General features: G+C 46.3%; 1 pseudogene; it reads right to left on the reverse strand.

Annotated features, from left to right (window-relative positions):
• Nucleotides 1–764: 764 nt before the first annotated feature.
• LOC100949035 lies at nt 765–2,869 on the reverse strand (annotated as a pseudogene).
• Nucleotides 2,870–6,629: the final 3,760 nt, after the last annotated feature.

The raw sequence follows: 6,629 nt of genomic DNA on the forward strand, positions 1-6,629 counted from the left end.
TGGGTAGGGTGCTGGGCCACATACACCAAGGCTGGCAGGTTTGAACCAGGCCTCAGCCAGCTAGAACAACAATGACAACTGCAACAAAAAATTAGCCAGGCATTGTGGCAGGCGCTTGTGGTCCCAGCTACTTGGGAGGTTGAGGCAAGAGAATTGCTTAAGCCCAAGAGTTTGAGGTTGTTGTGAGCTGTGATGCCACAGCACTCTACCCCCCAAAAAGAAAGAAAGTAAAAGAAAAAAGAAAAAAAGAGAAACTCTACCTGCCCAGTCAAAAATAAATTCAACTATTGAAAATCATACCTAAATTGAAAATCAGATGCAATACTAATTTGAAGATGCTCCCCACAGCATTGAAAAAGAAGTGATGACTTTACGCGCTGAAAATTGATAATGTGGGCTCTGCGCCTGTGGCTCAAGCGGCTGAGGTGCCAGCCACATACACCTAAGGTGGCGGGTTCGAATCCCCAACCCAGGCCCGCCAAATAACAATGATGGCTGCAACCAAAAAATGGCCGGGCGTTGTGGCGGGTGCCTGTGGTCCCAGCTACTTGGGAGGCTGAGGCAGGAGACTCGCTTGAGCCCAGGAGTTGGAGGTTGCTGTGAGCAGTGATGCTATGGCACTCTACCCAGGGGGATAGCTTGAGGCTCCGTCTAAAAAAAAAAAAAAAAGAAAATTGATAATGTGGGAAAACTCCCAAGTTTATACAGAGCAATAAAAACAACTGATGTTTGGACAGTGATGAATTCTGAATGCTGAGCAGTCTCTATTCAATCAGACTTTGATGAACATGATGCATATACTTACCAGAGCCTGATAATAAAAGCAGAGAATAAAGAACTCAATTGTCAAAGTGGAACACTTGCCAATAAGGTTTGTAGAGCTCTTGAAAACAGTGATGAAAGTCCCTACGGATTAGGGACAGATACATGGGTCAGGAGGCATCTTGGACATGGGCTTTGCTTCCAGTTCTGATGGTGTAGCCAGCATTCACAACCAGCATTAAAGCACAACTGCAGGCTCAGTGTGGGTAGCTCAGTAGCCCCGCCCAGGCCTGGTAAGCAACAGTGACAACTGCAACCAAAAAAAATAAAAAACAAACAAAAAACTAGCTGGGCGTTGTGGTGGGCGCCTGTAGTCCAAGCTACTTGAGAGGCTGAGGCAAGAGAATTACTTAAGCCCAAGAGTTTGAGGTTGCTGTGAGCAGTGACGCCACAGCACTCTAACGAGGGGGACATAGTGAGACTGTCTCAAAAAGTGAATTAATGAATAAGTAAATAAAGCACAACTGCAACTCCCAGTCCTGGACGGGCCCAGGGGACGGGATCCAGAAAGAGTGGGAAGGGTGCAGGAGACCAGCCCTGACGTGATACATACATTTACCAACAGTGAAGGCGAGAGAGCAGCAGTCTTTTCTGGCTTCACTGCATTGTAATTGTGATCGCTCTCCCAGGATGGCGTGCTGCTTTCACAGGCCGCTTCCTTCCCAGTGGCTTCATTCCTAGAATGAGTTTTCTTCTCTTTTCTTTCTTTTTTTCTGGAGCTGGTGTCTTGTGCATAGCAGAGATTTAAATGCCTGCCTGAACATTACATTTTGGAACATTGAGCTTTTCTGCTTTGATCTTGACCTTTAGGCTTTGCTTTTTGATCGTTACCTGAACTGAGGAATTTCCTAGTTGCTGGAGCACGTTTAAGAATGCTGTCATTACTGCAGTACACCGAGTCAGGTTGTGCCACACTGGAGCTCCTGGGGCCGTTGCACTTGGAGGCACCAGGGGCCTCTACAATAGGCTGGAAGATCTTGAGCATCTTTTTCTTGCCACTCAGATTTGCAGCTTTCTCAATTCTACCCTTCATCCCTTGGTCTTCACTGGATTTTTGTTCCACTGTCTCTATACTGGTAATATCTGTGCCATCGGTAGCTCCAGGTCTAAATTTAGTCTCTTGTTGGTCTGTGGTTTCTGAATTAGGCTCATCTTGCACTTGAAGAACGGTACAGTTTGGGTAGATATAATCTTCCCCCTCGGTTTCTAAAAGCCTCCCTCGGGCCTCGGAAATGCCCACACAGTCGTTGTGAAACCATTCCTCACATCGGTCACAGCAAATCATAAACTTGTTGTTATGAGGCTGGTGGCAGATGTAATACAGGGCGCTGGGGCTGTACACCCCACACTCAGGCTTAGGCTTGCTCGAGTCCCTGGGCTCTCTTTCATCTTCCTTCCCTGTCTGCGATGCGGCCCCCAGCGCATCCTCGGGCTCCCGCTTACTGGGCACGGCGCTCTCCACAGCACCGCCCGCCTCCACGTCCACCGTTCTGTGGGGTCCTCCTCCCGCCGCTGCTTCTGCAGGCCACTCTAGGTGCCTTTTGCTGGTCTCTCGGTGGGTTCTTGTTCTCGCTTTCTTTGAAGACCACTCTGAAGCTCTTTCAAGGTTAGGCCATCACTGTTGCTACGGGAGGTGGAGGTGGCGTCCTCCTCATCATCCCCTTTGGCTTTTTCAGAAGAGGCTGGTTGTTCCTTCACACGCGCAGAGCCAGACTCGGGACCACTTCGAATGTGTGAAGTCTTTTCTACACTCCCTTCCCGGGCAGTTTCGGCATCCGTGACCGGGCAAGACGTTGACTCACTGGAATCCTGGAGGGGTGCGGTGCGCTCCTCCGCCCGCGGCTCCCCAGGGTGGTGAGGAACTCCTCCACCGGCTCCGTGTGCCGGGGTTGCCTGCCGCTGCTCCCCAGGCTCGGCCTCCGTGTGGCCCACACGCTCTCGCTTTGCAACAGCGCTTCTTGGAAAACCCCATGTTTCCCGAACTCTTTACCAGTGGGTTTGAGAGCCTTGGGGTCTCCTCGTTGCTCAGGTCTCATTTGTCATCCATACCTAGGTGACAGTTTTAAGGTATACTTCTTTACTCTTTTTCAGTTTCTAAAAGATTATTAGCTGTGAAACCTTTATTCTTGTCGACAAGGACAAAAACCTGCCCCAACATGGAAAGCCTGGACACTTTCCCCAGAAATCCTAAAAGCAACAACAAAAAAACCTGGCTGAGAGATCTGCTGGTCCGAGTAGACAGCCAGGCCTCACCGCAGGGCTGTTGTAGGGCACTGTCTACTAGTTACAGTATCTGAATTGTCAACAACTCAGCTTATCCACAGACTGCTTCAGGTAACCTCCTTCGCCTCGGATTCGGTACTGATGTCCCGATATCACGCCCGGATTCCGCTCTCCAGGCCTCGGTGGCAGCCATCTTACCCAGAGCAGGCCAGTGCCTTTTGACTCTCGTGCCAACCCTTAGAACGAGGCCTCCGCGAGGAGGGCTGCGCGCAGGAACCAGTGTTAGATAATGCTATTTTAAAAAATTCTGGTGGGCACTCATAGCTCAGTGGTTATGTCGCGGGCCACATGCTCTGGAGCTGGTGGATTGGAACCCAACCCAGGCCAGCTAAAAACAACAATGACAACTGCAACAACAACAAAAATAGTCGGGCATTGTGGAAGGCGCCTGTAGTCCCAGATACTTGGGAGGCTGAGGCAAGATAATTGCTTGAGCCCAAGAGTGAGGTTGCTGTGAACTTCGTATGCCCAGGAATCTCTTAAAGATCACATAGCCAGACAAGTCAAATTTATTTATTTATTTATTTATTTATTTTTGAGACAGAGCCTCAAGCTGTCCCCTTAGGTAGAGTGCTGTGGCATCACAGCTCACAGCAACCTCCAACTCCTGGGCTCAAGCAAGTCCCCTGCCTCAGCCTCTCAAGTAGCTGGGGCCACAGGAGCCCAGCCACAACGCCCGGCTGTTTTTTTGGTTGCAGCCATCATTGTTGTTTGGCAGGCCAGCCCGCCACCTTAGGTGTATGTGGCTGGCGCCTTAACTACTTGAGCCACAGGTGCCGAGCCTGACAAGTCAAATTTAAAGAGGAGTCTTTTTAATTGAAGAGCTGGCCCAGGATTGCCTCAGTGTTCCAACATGGGGTTTCTGAGCACTGCCCTGAGTACTTAAGGGGTTGGTTTTTTTAAGGCTTGGTCTGCATCCTGGTTGGCAAGCAGGTTGCCCAGGCGGATTAGGGTAGGTTAGCAAGCATTGTACAGAAGCAGAATTTTGCGGTTAGTCATACATTTTTGTTTCAGTAATTTTCCCCACCTGGTATTTCTTAAAGGTCAGTCTGGGGACAGTTGGTACTTCCTGGTCTGTTTCTCAGGGGAGTTAGTCAAGCAAGAAGTCAGTGAGTACTTTCCCATCTATCTTGGAAGTGAACCAGACTTATTCCATTTTGTTGAGGGCTTGCGGCCCCAAATTTGTCAGGAGTTAACTGGTGTTTTTTCACCTTAGTTTAGGCCTAACAAGCTATGACACCATGGCTGGAAGAACTGGATAACCACATATAAAACATCGAAACTGGACCTGAAACTTTCACAAACACTTGCAAAAATTGATTCAAGATGGATAAAAGATTTAAATCTAAGGCATGAAATGATGAAAAGCTTAGAAGAAAGTGTGGGTAAAACTCTTGAAGATGTCAGCCTGGGGAACGATTTTATGAAGAAGACTTCTGTGGCAATATCAACAACAACAACAACAACAAAATAGGACTTAATTAAACTGAGAAGCTTCTGTACAGCTAAGTGTACAAGAAGGAAACACATGTATTTACCCCAGAACTCATGTTTGAAGGTGTTAATTTCAATTCTGTGGAGTATAACAACAAATTGGAAACAACTGATGTGTCTCTCAGGAGGAGAACAGCTAATTATATAGCATATACACACTTGAGAATTCTAGGAAGTAGTTTAAAAAGTAAGGCAGATCTGTATGAGCTGCTATGGAAAGATCCTGCATTCATTGCATTAAGGGACAAGCGGCAGAGCAGTATGTACACTGTTACTCAGGCATATTAAAAACTCAATATAGTCTTGTGGCACATCTATGTGTGAAAAAGCTTTAAATTGGCTTTAACATGACACATGCCAGATTGTTAATTATAGTTACTTTTGTAAAGGGGGCTGAATTTTAGAAGAATGCTATGAGGTGGGAGTTGTGATTTACCAGTACTGAAGTTTTGACAAGATTATATACTATTAGCTTTGGCATTAAAATATCTAAATAGGCCTAACAATAGTAATAATCGTTGTGTATTAACCAGATAAAGTAAATTATAACTGTTGTAACATAAAAAAAGCTGAAATATTAGTGGCTTATTATAGCAAAAGTTTATTTTTTGTGCACATAAAATCTGATGTGAGTTGGCAGAGGGTCTCTGCGGTCAGGTGACCCAGGGATCAAGGCTGCTTCCATCATGTGGCTCCAGACCTCAATATGGGTTCTCAATGTTTGGTGCTACATGGAGGTGGCAGGCTGGCTGTCATGTGCCTTGGTCTGGAAGTAACAAACATGTTTCTACTAATATTTCTGTGGCAAGAGTTAGCCACATGACCCTTCCTAACTATAAGTAGACTAGGAATGTCATCTCTCTACGAGCCCAGGAAGGAGAGCAAGGCCTCATGTGGATGGGCACTTGTTCGTCTCTACCATAAACTATTGCATAGTAAATGTCCAGTAAAGAGCAACTACTACAATTTGTTCTACCAACAACCCTTTTCATTTTCTGGAAGAGTTTCTAACACGGCCCAATTTGCCTGGAAATTTGCCAAATATTTCTGGTACTTATTATGCAGCAGATGTTTTCAAACACAGGGTCACAGCTAATTTTTAAAATGACCCTGTAAATCTCTACAGAGAGGGTCACCCTTATTACTCAGCAATACCTTTCTGCATGACCCCTTACAATAAACTTGCATAATTTCAATTGGCTGAGAATTTTCTCCTACTTTTTGGAGCATGATCATAATTATAGCTACAAACTACCCAAACACCTGAACAGGGACAATGAAACACACTGAAAAAAACAGCATTTTCCCCTGGGCCAGGTTCAGACAAGAGTAAAAGGAAGGATGGCATATTACTTTTTTTTCTTTTAATTCAAAACTAGCATGTCTGCCAAAGAATCATTTTCTACCTCTGAGGACTCCAAGAAAAAGTTTTAGGGATTCAGGCTTAGTAGATGTTAGCTTATCCAGTGATTTCCTGTCTTTTCTTCATATACCTCTTTGTAGGAAGGCTTTTGTTGTTGACCACATAAGATATGTGTTCCGTGGCCAGTCTCAAAATACTCCATTGAAATTCAACTGTCAATATCAGGGTGGCTTAAAAACCCTTCTCTCTAGCCTCAAGGTTATAAACCAAGAACCAGTAGATTCTGTGTCAAGTCAGACTCTAATCACCAGCAGATTTGAGAACTCTTTGACAGTATGGTGCAGGCACCTGGGGGGGGGGTGATTAGGTGTCTAAAATTCACTATCTGAAGTGAGCAACTACACAGAAGGGGCTGTTGCTGTCAGAGAGAGCCCACAGTGAAGGACAGGACCTCCATGCAGTTGGAACCCTCCATGTCAGGAAGAAGGCAAGTGAATGGGGGCTGTCTGTTACTGTGGGAGGAGGTGCAGGCTCAGAGAAGGACTCAGTGAAGAGAGGACCAGCAGGCCAGTTCCAGCTTGGACAAGAGGGCACACTGGGGAACACCCAGGGGAAGGGAGTTAGCATATGGGAAATTGCTGGACCCATGTGAAGGGACAAGCACGGA

This window comes from Otolemur garnettii, unplaced genomic scaffold (genome assembly GCF_000181295.1).
Source record: "Otolemur garnettii isolate 467f Iridium unplaced genomic scaffold, OtoGar3 scaffold00072, whole genome shotgun sequence".
Taxonomy (NCBI): Eukaryota; Metazoa; Chordata; class Mammalia; order Primates; family Galagidae; genus Otolemur; species Otolemur garnettii.